The 15,965-nt window shown below is 39.7% G+C and overlaps 1 protein-coding gene across 17 annotated transcripts in view; it reads left to right on the top strand.

Moving 5' to 3' along the window:
* The window catches only part of TTC39B (tetratricopeptide repeat domain 39B), a 149,983-nt gene that overhangs the window by 55,890 nt on the left and 78,128 nt on the right, over positions 1-15,965 (top strand). The gene's annotated exons all lie outside the window — the stretch shown is intronic.

Genomic DNA, 15,965 nt, shown 5'->3' with positions numbered 1-15,965 from the left:
GTAGCAGATTACAGTAAACGGGAGTTACCAGAAAGTGACCTTTGCATGACCACCCTTTACTAATTGTGCATTTGAATCGGTGCCATTTTTTTTTTCTGGTGACGCAGACCCTTTAGTCTAAACATCTGTCCTTAGTCATTGTGTCCCACTTTCCCCTTTTGGAATTCACTGGAGGCTAGAACTGTATCCTTGCTGAATTATTATTGAATCAATTTTGAACATTTTGTAAAGATAGACGTTAAATTTGGCTTCCTACCATAACCCCCATATGTTCTTGATTTGTCTTTGTTAAATAAAAGTGTTATTATTTTAGTGAACTGATTCATATCATTTGGTTACTGATCTTCTTTTATCTTAAAATCACTTTAGCTAAAGCATTTTCTAAAAGTTGATGTGTTCAGAGGTCACTAGTCAGAATACTTTTAAACACCAACTGGTAATAGTCATCTTTGTAGATGCAGAATATGTTTGATTTAGGGTGACTTATTATATGAGCTTTGTGGCTGCCAGGACTTTGGCTCATTTCCTGCAGAGTGAAATAAATCAAGGATTTTAAAAAAGGAACACTCCACCACCCAGAGATCAAACATCTGTTGTTTTTATTTTTAGATATTTTGTCATACCTAAATGCAGCAACTTTAAGTTTAATTAGGAAAGATTCCTAAAAAAAGGAAATTATGCCTTCCCTAGACTTGCGAAAAACTTAGATTCATTCATTCATTTCATTCATTCATTCAAGAAATGTTTACATTTGTTGCAAAGCTCTTGCCAGGCTCTGGGATATGATGCTAAACAAGATACTGTCTCTGCCCTCATGGAGAGGTTATTTTTAGCAGGTGAGGTGGGCATGCGAAAACTACCTGATTATTTCATTGCAATTGTGGTAGTTTTTCAACTGTGGAAGTATAGGTACTTTGTGGCTAGACACATACAAGACATACAAATAGTTGCAACTAATTCTGCCCCAGATCTTCTGAAGCCACAGATCCTTAGAATGCTTGTGTTGGAAAGAGATTTTGGAAATAATGTAATTAGTCCAACAAGCATGTGATAGGCACTGTTAAGTGTTGGTTTTAGATCAGTAAATAAGAAATGATCCCTGCTTTGGAGGAGCTCACACTGTAGTCTAGTGGGAGAGGAAGGGAAATTGGTTATGTTAGTATATTCTAGTAAGTTGTTGATTCTTTAATGCAATAATTATTGAGTGTCTGCTGTAATGCTGGGGATTGTCATGGGCACTGGCTTGACATCAAGGATAGGGTGGAGAATAAGGCAGAGATCTCCTGGCCTCTGGAAGCTCCTAAGGGCAGTGGCAGAGACGTGACAGGGTGCTATGAGAATGCAGAAAGGGGAAGGGACCTTCACTATCATTTACTGAACATCTGCTGTGGGCCAGGCACTAGTTGATACACTGTGTACATTAATCTTCCCTTCAACCCTGTAAACTAGTTACTGTTACAGCTGTATATTTTAAAATATAATAAAATTTGAGCAGTGATAAAAATTACTGCTTATATATTTACAAGCGAGTAAACCTAGCACAGAGAGATTAAGTAATTTGCTTAAGGTCACACAGGAAGTAAGGGGAGGAGTTAGAACTTAATCCCAGTTGGAACTTGATTTCAAATCTCTACCCCTTCTGGTGGTCCCCGAACCAGGCTGCTTATTAGTTACTTGGGTCCCAGACGGGGAATTGTATTTATCACAGGCTTCCCTGGTGACTGTAGCCACCTAGGTTAGGAACCATTCTTATACTATTTGCTCAGTTTATAGATGAGAAGATGGTGAGGGCAGAGAGCATACATTAGTTAAAATGGGGCCAGTAACTAGGTTTTCTGATTTCCTAGCCACTGTTCATTCCATTACAGTATCTTAGAAGATACTAAGAAAACGAAATCAGAATTGAAACTAAACAACAGACCAAAACCAACCAACTAAATAAACAAAACAAAACAAATAGCAACAAGAGCCTGAATCTGAAAGGTGTTTGGCTAGTCTTGGCTCTGAAGAAGAGTGCCTGGCAGACCCAACCTTCCTGCCCTGCAGCCCGATTCAGAGGTCTCCCTGTGTTGCCTGATGATTGTTACTTGAAAGTGGACTAGTTAGGATTTTTTTTTTTTTCTTGAGGAAGATTAGCCCTGAGCCAGCATCTGCTGCCAATCCTCCTTTTTTTGCTCAGGAAGATTGGCCCTGAGCTAACATCCATGCCCATCTTCCTCTGTTTTATATGTGGGATGACTGCCACAGCATGGCTTGATAAACGGTGGGTAGGTCTGCACCCGGGGTCCGAACTGGTGAACCCTGGGCCACTGAAGTGGAGTGAGCAAACTTAACTGCTGCACTACCAGGCCAGCCACAGGATTTTTTTTTAACAAAATAAATATCTTGGCTTATTAATATTCACTCAGGCACTTATGGTTTATTGGGGGATACAGACAAGAAACTCTGTCATTGGGATGTAGTGGGATAAATGCTGTGGGATGGAAATGGTCAGGGTTCTGTGGGAGCAAAGATGAGGGGTGACCAACCTAATCTTGGGTGAGGGACAGGAGTCTGGGGAGATGCTGACCTGGTAGGTCTTTCTGGAGGAGGAGATGTCTGAATTGAGGCAGATATTGCTAGATACTTGGAGCAATTAGGTATTAGGTATACCAGGAGGGTTTATTAGTAGGTGCAAAAGCCCTGAGATATGAGAGACCATAATAGGAGAGGAAAAACTTTCTGCCCTCTTAGGTTCATTCCCTGGGGCCCTGCAAATTAAATGGACAGAAGACAGATTGGCAAGAGAAAAGAGAAATAAGTTTAATTACATTTATATGCATGAGAGTTCACAAATGTGCCTCAAGGAGGTGGTTAGAATTTGGGGCTTGTGTACCATGTTAACAAAGGGTGATAAAGTATATAGAAGAGTTTAGACAAGAAAAGGGTTTTGGGCTTCTGGGTGGGGGTGAGTTATGGGAAGGTGACTAGGAAATGTAAGTCAGGATTGTTTAGTAGGGTTTATTATGCAGATAAGAGTCCTCTCAGGTGATAAGATTTATCTGTGGGTAGTTCTCTTCTTGGTGTGTGTGGGGGGGCGCCTTTACAAAGGGAAATTTGTGCCCTGCTTTTAGACAGAAAGCGGGAGGGCAGAGAGCTAATTACCTTCAGCTCAAAACAACGTTTATGTCAAAGTGGCATATTTGGGGGTGATGTGCTCTGATCCCCTTCACTGTGATCTCTTCAGGGTTTCTGAAGAAGCGTGGGAGGCCTGCAGCTCTAGTGAGGAGAGGCTGGTCAGAGGAAGACAGATGCCGGGGGTGCCTTGCTAAGGAGTTGTGGTGAGGGCAGTGACAAGCCACTGAAGTGTTTTCATCGTGAGGATTACATGCATTTGTATGTGGACGGGACTCCCTGGCCACAGTGTGGGGATTGGGAGAGGGGAAGTGTGTCTCAGCCCTATAATATGACACCCTGCTGGTTCTGGCTCTAAGGCTCTGGCCAGAGTTATTAATAATTTAGGGCCTAAATAGGCTTTTATGGCTTAGGTTGAGAATGTAACATGTGTTTACATATATATATATATATATATATATATATATATATATATATATATGTACTGTGTGTGTATATATGTATACATGCATGTATCTACACACGTAACATGCATGTAGATAGATATTGATACAGATATGCATCAGTCAATATTTTTATAGGAAATATGTTTTGATTTACAACCCACTGACTCATAAACAAACTTATAGGAAATAACCCACACATGACTTGTATGGTTTTACAATCTCTCAGTTTTTGCATCGAATCTCTCCTTTGCTTAGCAGAAGGCTCTGAGGGCTGTCACGAAATAGGGCAACTTGAGGCTCTGTGTGGTTTCCTGCACAAAGCGGTCAGGGAGGTTTCGTACCTTTTTGCTGTGTCATCATTTGCATATCTTAGTGGAGAAGAAATGAGCTAGAATCTTTTTTAAATGTCTTCTGTGCCAGGCCCAGTACCTATGCTAACTCATCTTCGTATCTTCAATGACAACCGTGTTTGTTGGCCTTGTCGCTCCCCTTTTACAGATGACGAGGACGAGGTGCACAAAGGTTAAATGAGTTGCCCAAGGTCATTCAGAGCTGATGGTGAGTCCATTGTGATAGAAGCTGGCAGATCTGAGCTCCGTGAAGCTGTTAGCCAAAGGTTGACTGGGGAGTATAGGCAGCCCCCCCCCTCCTTTTTTTAAAAAATACAGCCACAGTGCGTTCCCAGGTATACGTGCCATGAAAAATGCTTAGTTTTTTTAGCCTCATGCCCAGAGATCTTCTTCATGTTTTGCACTTGCTTTCCACTTTTTTGACACCACGTTTACACTTGTTTCTTTGCCTCCTTTCAGAAAGGGCAGGATTGCATCTATGGGCAGAGTCCAGGAATGTGAGTTGGATGTGCATATCACGCATGGTTTACTTTTCTTTTGATATTTCATCAGTCCACAGGTGTGGAAAGTCTTTCTTGGCCATTCAAGTGGTATGAATGGATTTCTTTGGTGATCGTTTTGGATTAGTGGGTTTTAGAATATCTTATTTCAAGTCACTACAAGTGACTGTATTTTAGAAAACAGGCAAGTATGGGACCAAGACTTGAATTTCTCTTGTGATTTGGGGCTGTAGGCATTGTCGTCTTAGTTGGTGGGTGGGGCAGAATTTGAGCCTTTCTGTGATCCAGCAAACCAGGCCTGATGTATAGCATTTATATGCCATCACCTCTCCTTAATTTAGTTTAGCATTTTGTTTTTGTTTTTGTTTTTTAAAGTAGTAGAGGCCCTGTATAGCAAAACCATTTTGTGTACCTGCTTCATAGCACACGCTGAATAAATACAGTACAACAACAGCGAAAGCAGCCACACATGGAAGAGCTAAAGAAAATTAAAACTTGTGGCTTAATTCCTTGAATATTTATATGCTTCCCCGTCTGTTTTGCTTGTCTTACCTAATAGATGGTTGTGGGGAAAGCCGTTGTATTTACTGAAAGCTGCTTGTTTGTGAATGAAGGTCTCCGTGATAGTATATTCATGGGTCCTTTGCGTGATCTACATATGTGACATGACGTGCCAAGTAGCTAGACTTGTATGTGGCACGAGGGTGCCAATGTAGAATCAATAAAAATGTCATTCAGTCATCAAAAACTCACTGAGCATCTTTGGGCTATGACAAAGAGTTCCTGTCCTAAAAAGCTCCTAATATATTCCCCACTACTAAAAGTAAACCAATAATCCTACTGTGATGAATTTTAAATTCTGACTGAGGAACCCAGAGGATAGTTACATTATCTAGCCTGAAAAAATGACTTTTGGGCAGCCTTTATTTTTTTCTTTCCCTCATGGACGGCGAGCCAAATGAGAGGAAAACTTGTTTTCAGCATTACTTTTTAAAAATTTCCTTTTCCTAATCTTTGTTTTCCGTTGTGAGGTTTTAAAGGAAGGTAAACAACCTTCCTCCTCACTTCAGTGTGACACCGAAGACTTGCATTTGCTCTGCATCCTGAAAAGGTCTGCATCCCTACTTTGAGGGATGGACGGAAAATGGCAAAGGGCCGCTAAGTGGCCTCTGCCTGGTGACGCAGGAAGTGCCGAACTGCTGAGCAGCAGGGATGCGATGGTCGATGGTCGGTCTAATGGGAAGTTCTTGGCCCCAGTCACTTAAACTCTTTTAACAACGTCAGCACCACTTTTATGCGATGTTTCAGTTTAAAAAGTTTTTACAGAACGGAACGCATTTCCTCCTCCCAGCATCTCTGTGAAGTAGACAGAGCAGGTATTGTTTAGCCCTCCTCTGGCTTTTTTTGTGTGTATGCTTTCTTTTCCCCATTTTTTAAAATCGTGGTAAGCTACACATAACGTAAACTAGCATCTTAACCATTTGTGAGTGTACAGCTCACTGGTGTTATATGCATTCATAATATGCAACCGTCACCACCGTCCATCTCTGAAACTCTTTTCATCTTGTAAAACTGAAACTCTATCCCCATTAAACAATAACTCTGCTCCCAGCTCTCCCCAGACCCTGGCAGCCACCATTCTTTCTGTTTCTATGATGTCCATCCCTTCTCTCTTTTTGCAGATGAGGACACTGAGGCCCATGGAGGTGAGCAAAGGGTCCAAAGTCACACTGCTTGCAAGTGACCAGCAGGCCTAGGCTAGAAAGCCGGCTTTCTGCCTCGTGTCCCAGCTTTCTCCTAAGTCACACTACAGTAGGGTGGTGAGAAAGGATAATTAATAGATTAGGTAGAAGTTTTCTGTTAGAAATAAGAGAAGCTTTTAGTAGGGAAGAGATTTTTTAGTTGAAAAAAAAAAGCCAGCAAAATGAAACAGGAGCTGTATGAATCTCTTGCCAATCTAACATTCCATTGTTTTGTGTTTTAAATAATGTAAAGGAGTACAAGTTGTTTTGCCTAAGGCAAGAATTTGGAAGGATACAGGCTCTGGTTTTAGTTTGCACTCTGTCTGATTTCTGTGTCTATGGGCAAGAAAAGCAGCCTCTATGGGGTAGTTTCTTTTTTCTGTCAATACAGTAAGTCCTACCCTCCATTTTCTTAGTGAGTAGGGTCTGAGGCACGCTTGGTATTTTATATGGTAATGACCTGTTTTTCTTTTCAACTGTTCTCACTTTGTTCTAGGACTCTCATCCCCATTGAGGATCGAAAAAAACCTAAGTTATTGATGAAAGATTACATCATCTGTTCAAATTTCAAACAGTCTCTTTTGGAGTGACTCAGGTTTTCTTGGAGGGTGAGAGAGATAAATGCCTGTTCAAGTTAAAATTTAAACTCTGTGTCGGGCTTGCTTCTCCCTTCTCGAAGGTTCCTCCTCCTTCTGCTCCTTCTCAGATGGCATGTGGGTGCAGGAAGCAGTGGGGTAGTGATGGAGCCGTGCAGTGGGTATTGCTCTCTGGTCGATGGCCTCATCCAGGTGTTTTTGCGTTGACCTCTGTCCTTGCTGCCTTTGCCACTGAAACACCTGTGACAGCTGGACCTGTGACAGCTGGACCTGTGATGGCTGGCCGATGACCCCGAGGGCTTGGCATTCTCCACTGACGCTGGCTGGTCCACAGGTACCCAAGGTCCAGCGGCCACTCCCATTTGATCCCTGTCTCTGCCCCTCATTGCAGGATCATCTAAGCTGTCTTTTAAACAAAAAAAATTCTTATTTTGCAATAGTTCCAAATTTAGAGAAAGAAATAAAACACTAATACAGAGAACTTCCGTGTACCCATAATCCATTTTTAACATTTTGCCACATCTATTTTATTCTTCTCTTTCTGTAGACACGTTATTATATATTTTCTGAGTCATTTGGGAGTAGGATGCTGCTCCAGAGAAGGTGATCTAGAAGGATGAATCAGAACCTTCCAAATGATCAGGGGAGGGAAACGTCTCGAAATAGCTTTCATCTTCTTTCCTTTTTTCTGCTTTCATCTTCTTTCCTTTTTTCTGCTTTCATCCATCTCTTCTTTCTTCCAAGTTAAGCTTCTCCACTTCCTTGAACTGTTTCTTCTATTGAACTGTCTTTGAGTCCTTTCTCTTCCTGGCGCTTGGCTTCTCATTGCATTCCCAATTCTTGGTCTTCTTAGAACTGCGTGTCTAGAATGTCAGATGGGCCAGGTGTGGTTGGTCTGACCAGGCTAGAGTGGTTCTATGCTCCATTCATTCCTTTGTCCCTTCAGCCAGTCAGTCCATCAGCCCGGGCACTCTGCTGGGAGCTGTGATACAATCCTGCCTTCAGGGAGTTCACACATTGATGCGGGAACAACTATCTATTTAAAAAAGAGCTAATTAAAAGAAATTTGGGACAGACTATCACTTTCCTCATTCTGGATGCATCGCTTCTATTAATACAGCTTAAGTTGGATGAGGGGTAACATCCTATTGTGTTTATAAGTTCACTTTTAAATAATTCTTAAGTTTACTACCATGTTCTTAAGTAACATCTGTTTTATCCTTTTATTCAGTTGGATTTTTGGTCCAATTCAGAAACTTATAATTTATTCTCTCGGATATCATCTTCGAGAGCAGTATGATTTTATGTATCTGGCACCTGATGTGGTGCCTGCAATATGGTGCTCCTAGATGTTTATGAGTGAAAATTAAACTTTAGCTTACTAAATTTAACTCATCCGTTTAGTGCATTATCTTTTTAGATTATGGTCCATTCTCTGCTGTCTTTCCCAGCTTTGTTTTTTCTGCCGAGTTGATTAGCTTGTTTTTTCTGTCTTAGTCGCAGTTTCTGATAAAAATGTCAAATCGGACAGGGTAAAGGGCAGTACCTTTCCAGTGAAGCTGTTGAAACAGTTATGAATCCATCTCTTTGACTGGCCCTGTCACTCCGCATCCTGCGTACAGGGCTGTGGGACACGGCAGACAGCTTGCTGACGTGCACACAGGCTGTGTGTACTGTGTTCTTCTGATCTGCCAAAGATGGAACCGGGGAGCTGTAGAGAGCTCTTGCTAATGCGTGCTCATTGGCATCACTGGGCTTCTTGGGAGGGCCAGCTCCTTCCAATAAGGGATAAATCATAGTTCATTTTCAGCACAGGTAGAAACATTAAAAATCAGGTTGAGATCGTAAATGTATATATAAAGTAATAAATTTAAATGCAATTCAGGAATATAGAATGAGAGTTTTTAGGTTCAAAACTTAAAATAGCATTGAGGCGTGTTATCAATGTAGGAAATAGAAAAGGCAAAATTAAAGAATTCACAACATTTAAGAACTGACTTTTTCAAAGAAGTACAAATTTGGAAGGGGGCTAAAATTACATTAGAAACGCATTAGGGGCCAGCCTGGTGGCATAATGGTTAAGTTCATGTGCTCTGCTTCAGTGGCCGAGGGTTTGCAGGTTTGGATCCCAGGGGCGAACCTGGCGCTGCTTGTCAAGCCACGCTATGGCAATATCCCATATAAAATAAAGGAAGATTGTCACAGATGTTAGCTCAGCAACAATCTTCCTCAAGCTAAAGAGAAAGATTGGCAACAGATGTTAGCTCACGGCCAATCTTTCTCACAAAAAAAAAAAAAAAGAAAAAAAGGAAGCACATTGGGTAGTGATGTAGTCTAACTTCTTCACGTGAAAAGGGCTAAAAATAATATACTGTTCTTGCATATTTTTCAGGAGAACTGTTTTAAGCTATGTATCATATAAAAGGGATGATCAGGGGCTGGCCCCATGGCCGAGTGGTTAAGTTTGCGCGCTCTGCTGCAGGCGGCCCAGTGTTTCGTTGTTTCGAATCCTGGGCGTGGACATGGCACTGCTCATCAAACCACGCTGAGGCGGCGTCCCACATGCCACAACTAGAAGGACCCACAATGAAGAATATACAACTATGTACTGGGGGGCTTTGGGGAGAAAAAGGAAAAAAATAAAATCTTAAAAAAAAAAAAGGGATGATCAGAAGGTATTTCCTTCATAATCAGAAGGTATTTCCTTTATAGTCGAATACTTCCTTCACCAATTTGAACTTAAATTGCTCAAAATATATACTTTTTTCTTGATTATTAAAAATAGTGTGTGATCATTTTTAAAAATTTGAAAAGACATAGAAAAGCACAAAGCATACAAAAATCACTCAAGTCCTACAGATAACAGGAAGGCTTAGGGTTGGGATCCAGGAAGCCTTTGTAATGAGTCTAAGCATGGATTATTCAGGGGTGGGATATCTGGCTCATAAATTCACTGGTACCTCATTTAATAGAATACTTGTATCCTTTGTTAGTGCTGGTCCTTTGGCGTTTTCCAGCTTTTCAGGTCTTCCCTCCAAAGGAGCAGGACCAGAGTGGTGAGGAAATGTTGAAATTCCTTTCTTTGGATTCTGAAGGCACTGGTGACAGGCCTGGGGTTGGAATTGACAGTACGATGTTTTTAGGGAGTACGCGCTGATTGCTGGGCTGTTCTTGCTCTCCCAGTGGCAGGAGAATCAGCACCTCTCCTCTTCCTCTGATCCCTGGCCATGAAAATTTGATCTAGTGAGCAGTTTTCTTTAGTAAGAAAAAAGAGCCAATCACATGGTCGATAATATTAAGCAGTAGCTTTCCTGGAAATCTGGTGGTGGTGACCACTAGAGTCCTACGTTCATTGCTCCAGGAGACACCGTTCAGACTGTAGATGATAGAAAGGGCGCTTCCAGGAGCATAACAGTTGGCATATCTACACCCATTTCTTTTCTTCCCTAAAGAGATTTTAACTTTGATGAAAAAGCTTGAAGGATATTAAGTATCCTTAATTTTTGAAATATTTTGAAATTTTATTTCTCTTTTTTTCTTTTTTTAAATGGGCTAGCTTTTATTTCATTGTTCAGGAACATAGCCCATTGTGTTGGATTTACTGGGGAAATTAAATTTGAATTGATTCTGCTCATTATGATTTGAATGAGAGAAAAAGTATAAACAAAGACAGCTTAAGCTGTTCATTTGAAAATACTTCTTTCTACCTAGTGGTTAAAAATTAGAGCAGTATAGGGGCCAGCCTAGTGGTATAGCGGTTAAGTTCACATGCTCTGTTTTGGCAGCCTGGGATTTGCCAGTTCGGATGCTGAGCATGGACCCATGGTTTGGCAGGTGTCCCACATATAAGGTAGAGGAAGATGGGCATGGATGTTTGCTCAGGGCCAATCTTCCTCATCAAAAAGAGGAGGATTGGTGGCAGATGTTAGCTCAGGGCTAAGCTTCCTCAAAAGAAAAAAAAAATTAGAGCAGTACAAAAATCAATGATAAAAAGACAAATAACCCAATTAAAAAAAATGGCCATGGGGCTGGCCCCATGGGCTACTGGTTGAGTTTGGCACATTCCTTCAGCAGCCTGGGTTCAGTTCCCAGGTGTGGACCTGTGCCGCTTGTTGGTGGCCATGCTGTGGAGGTGACCCACATGCAAAATAGAGGAAGATTGGCACAGAGGTTAGCTCAGGGAGTATTTTCCTCAAGAAAAGGGAAGAGGAAGATTGGCAATAGGTGTTAGCTCAGGCCAAATCTTCCTCAGCAAAAAGAAAAAGAAAAAAGAAAAAAAAGCCAAACAACTTGAATAGAGACATTTCTCCAAAGAAGATATATGAATGGCCAATAAGTATCTAAACAGATGCTCCACATCATTGGTCATTAGGCAAATGCAAGTCAAAACCATAATGAGATACCATCACACCCACGAAGGTGGACAATAACAAGTGTTAGCCAAGATATGGAGAAATTGAAACTCTCATACCTTACTGGTAGGAATGTGAAATCACCAGCCATTTTGGAAGATGTTCTGGCAGTTCTTCAAAATGTCAAACATAAAGTTGCCATATGACTCAGCAGTTCCACTCCTGGGTATATACCCAAGAGAAATGAAATATATGTCCACACAAGAACTTGTACATGAATGTTAATAGCAGCATTATTTGTAAGAGCCTCAAAGTGGAAATGACCCATATATCATCAACTAATGAAATGATAAACAAAATGTGTTAGATCCTTATACTGCAATATTATTGGGCAATAAAAAAGAATGAAGTACTGATGCATGCAACAAAATGAATGATTTTTGAAAACGTTACATTGAGTGAAAAAAGCCAAACATGAAAGACCCAAATTGTATAATTCCATTAATATGAAATTTCCAGAATAGGCAAATCTGTACATATAGAAGGTGATATCGAACCTGAAGTGAGTTCGCTCACACATTGCACAGCAAGTCAATCTCTGACACTGGGTGTAGTGGAAGAAAGTAGGAATTTTATTGTTGCACAGTGCTGAGCAAGGAGAGAGGGCAGCTAATGCTGAAATCTCAAACTCCAAGAAAAGCTATAAGGAAGGGTTTTTATTTGGGGTTTTAGGTAGGGTTGGGGGAGCATATGGCCTTGCTGGTTGGAGCTTTCCCACCAGCCTGTCTTTGGCCTGGAGACTACTTGCAGAGAGGAGGGAGCCCATGACCTTGCTGGTCAGCAGCTTTCCCACAGCCTGTAGATCCTTGTGGGGAGGAGATAACGAATCCAGGTGCTTATCCTTGGCCGTTTGTCTCCATTGAGGAGAGTGGATTCTGGACCCAGGAAGCCAGGGAACGAGTGCTTTGGTTTTAACCCCACATGTGCTGGGTTTAACGTAGGGAAACTGATATCAGGGCTGGTATCAGTTCCACCCTATTTTATGTTCATCCCTCATTCTTGAGGGATTTGGACAGGGACTGATCTAGCTACTTCCTGCTGAATCGGGGCATAGGTTGTTTCATCTCATTGAACTGGTGTTTTAATAAGGTGATGATGCAGGTAGTTTCCTGAATTTAAGCCTGTATTGTATAAGTAAGTAGCCAGGTATTTAATAAGAAGTTTTTCTAGAGAAACAAAAAGAGAAAAACAAGGTTAATGGTTGGAGCAAATTATAAACTAGTTCTTGAGCCCAGTGGGCAGCCAGTCAAGATTCCTAGAAGTCAGGGTTGAAGCATCTTTTGCAGTTTGAAATGTCTCTGATGGTGTCATTGGGCTCTCAGGTGGCTTTCTGAGTGGCTCACACGGCAGTAGATGTGAATCCCTCAAGTTTATATTAAGGCCTCTAGCTTCAGTTTGCAAGGCTTCAGGGAAAAAAAAAGGCAAGTTTAGTTTTCAGTGATTTCTAATGAAAATGATGGGGAAAAAAAACTGAAAATGTTAGTTTAGAGGCTTGTAGCCAGATATTTCAGGAGACTAGACAAATTCAGTATCCCGTCCAGTTAACAGATGTAACAAAAATCTTCAAGACAATTGACAGAACCGAAATCCAATATCCACAAATGTGTATTATAGTTTTTATTGAAACATAATTTTTCTCTCTCTAAAATCACCCTCAATTTCACTAGACATAACCAAATTAAGACTAATTGGTTTACAAAATGTCTAGTTTTAATAAATTTGGCATAATTATTTACATACATACAGCAAGAATAGTAATTGATTATATAGGCTCTTTTAAATCTGCTTTGCTGGAGCTTTTTATAAGGAATCTCAGGTTGAACTTTAAAGGCCTCTTGAGGCCAGGAAAACCAGACCAAGAACTTGTCATCAGATTCCGTCTGCAATACCCAAAGATTTGGGTGGCTTCCTGTCTTCAAGAGGTCCCCAAGATATTGAGGTTCCTTGTACCTGCCAGAGGGAGCAACATTCTTTGCTCAACCTTACCAGTTCACTGGAAATCCATAGGAACATTACCAGGCCAATATTTCCAATAAGTATTTCCAGTATTTATTCCAGAATGTCAGCCTTCATTCCTCAGAAGCTGTCTTGTGATATCCAAGTTTGTATGTTTTTCTTAAATATGGTGTTCCAGTCAAAGCCTTGGTATTATAACCAGTGTTTCCAAATGTGTCCTGTTATAAGAACAGATTCTCATTGAACTTATGCAAACAACCATATTGCCATGAGAATAAGAATACTTACTCATCAGGAGTTTTTACATTTTGGAGGGCTCAGATAGGGAGAAAAAGATAAATGTTTCAATTTTATTTACAAATTGCTATAAATCATAGTTCCTTAAGAGAATAAAGAAAAAGGTTTTCTTAAATCTGGAAAAAAACAAAACATCCAAAATCACCAATATCTCAAGCAAAAAGCCATAAAAATTATAATCATCCTCGTCAGTTCATTCAGTCCCATGGAATTGGTTCTTGATCTTATTCTTCTGTCAGCAGTTCCATGAAGTCATTGGTTTCTCTGTTAGAGTTCTGTAATTTCCTACCCAGTTAAGTTTTACAGTCTGAACGTTTATCAGAACCTATACTCTAGAGTAAGCACAGAGTCCTGTCCATGAATTTCTCTGAAGATGAAACATATTTGCAAAAACATCAGAGTAAAACGACTGTCTGTTAGTAAGAAAATATTCAAAAATGGTAAGTGACCAAGACTCTTGACCATTCTTGTGACATATAATACTTTGAGGTAATAACCAGAATTATTGCTGACAATCGGAACAGATCGGAATTTTAGATAATTTTTAAATACTTATATCAGTAACACTCATTCCCATAATACCATTTAAGAAGTTTATCAATACTTATTTGACAACACTTCCCATGTAATTTAACATACCAAATAAGCCTAATTAGTTTAGCATTTTTTCTCATAGAAAGAGAACAGATTTCTCTGAGAAGTCTCAGGGGCCCTCTGAAAATCCCCAGAGAAACTCTCCCTCCTTTTCCAGGTCAAAAGAAATCTTTTATTCAGGACTTGAATATTTTTGTGTGTGTGTAGGGAGCTTGTCAAAAATATAAAAACTTTACAACATTTGTTCAGCTAGGGAACAAAACTCACTGCGAAACCATATTCAGGTATCTATTCAAAGTGACAGCTGAAACAGTCAAGGGGAAACAGAGGTTAAATATTTAAAAAAAACCTTTTTATAATCTTTTTATCAAGAACAGATTAAAAGTTTAGGAAAATTATCCTTTTAAGAAAGAGGAGACCAAGTTTTAATTTTGTACCAGTTTACTGTTGACATATAAATTTATTTACTTAATTGGATTTACTTTAATCTTAGCCAACTTGACCACGCACAAAATTCTGCAGGGTTTTACTGTTATAAATCTTTTCTCACTTACTTTTTTATATTTAGAATTTGTCCCAGGTTTTCTGTCTCCCCTTCTAGCACTTTAGGACATATTTATCTTTTTTTGTAACCCAACAAGCAAAAATACTTTTGTTTTTTATATCTTTTTACTGAAAACGTACATTTTAGTTTTCTTGTATACAGACCTTTTAGAAATGTGTTTTTTTTATAGAAAGTTCCTCAGCATACGCAAAACATGTTTATCAGTAAACCTAAGCACCTTTCAGTTTCTTTGAGATAAGAAACCAAAGGCAGACAAATCTGTGGTTAGTAATCAACTTTTAGTATTTTATCTTATGTGAAAATGACCTAAATTACCCAATAAGCTGTTATTATTTAACTTAACTTAGTAAAGCTATAAAGCTTAAGTTTCCAAAACATTTTTGGAAGCTGTTTTTTTAAGGATGCAGACTATACAACATAATTATTGTACTTAAAAAACTCTGAGCCAGTTTTAACAATTATGTTTAAATCACTCTTGAAAACTTCATGTAATATTAAAGCAGTTAACCATCATTTTAAAGTGCTTTAAGTACATACCCCATAATACATATAGGTCTTGTTAAAAAGTTTTTCCAAAAACTTTTATGCTTTTACATTTATTTATTTATTTATTTATTTTTGAGGAAGATTAGCCCTGAGCTAACTACTGCCAGTCCTCCTCTTTTTGCTGAGGAAGGCTGGCCCTGAGCTAACATCCGTGCCCATCTTCCTCTACTTTATATGTAGGACGCCTACCACAGCATGGCGTGCCAAGTAGTGCCATGTCTGCACCTGGGATCTGAACCGGCGAACCCCGGGCCGCCGAGAAGTGGCACGTGTGAACTTAACCACTGCGCCACTGGGCTGACCCCCTTTTACATTTATTTAGTTCACCTCTCTTTAGCAATTATATTTAGATCGTCTACAAAAACCTCATGAGGCATTAAACAAAATCAGCTATTATACTGAGTTATTAGTTTTGCTGATAAATTTTGTAACAGAGATGACATGAGCTCATTTGATCAGTAAACCCAGGCTGTGTGTCTGCATCATGTCCAATGCTGATAATTCTGGGGACATGTCTATTTTAAATCAAACCAGCAAACTTAAACAGGCTTTCATTCATCAAAAATCATTTTATATCATGTTAAATAACTTTGTCTTTTAGAAGTTTTGACATATTAATCAAAGACTGCATTTCATTAGGACAGATTTTGAATCCTCTCTTTTCTGAAAAAGAGATTTCCCAGAATGGCCATTACAATTTTAAGTTATCTCAAAAGATAACTTATTTTTACTTGCTTAATTTTAGATCAGGAATTTTGGGTGAGTTGAAGTGACGCTCAGCAAGAGAGTAGAGAAAAGCAGCAGAATTGGCCAGCTGCTGGCATGTTTAATTATTTAATTATTTTCT

Source organism: Equus caballus, chromosome 23, assembly GCF_041296265.1.
Source record: "Equus caballus isolate H_3958 breed thoroughbred chromosome 23, TB-T2T, whole genome shotgun sequence".
Taxonomy (NCBI): Eukaryota; Metazoa; Chordata; class Mammalia; order Perissodactyla; family Equidae; genus Equus; species Equus caballus.
Note: the sequence above shows the minus strand (reverse complement) of the source record. Positions and strands in the feature narration are given on the sequence as shown.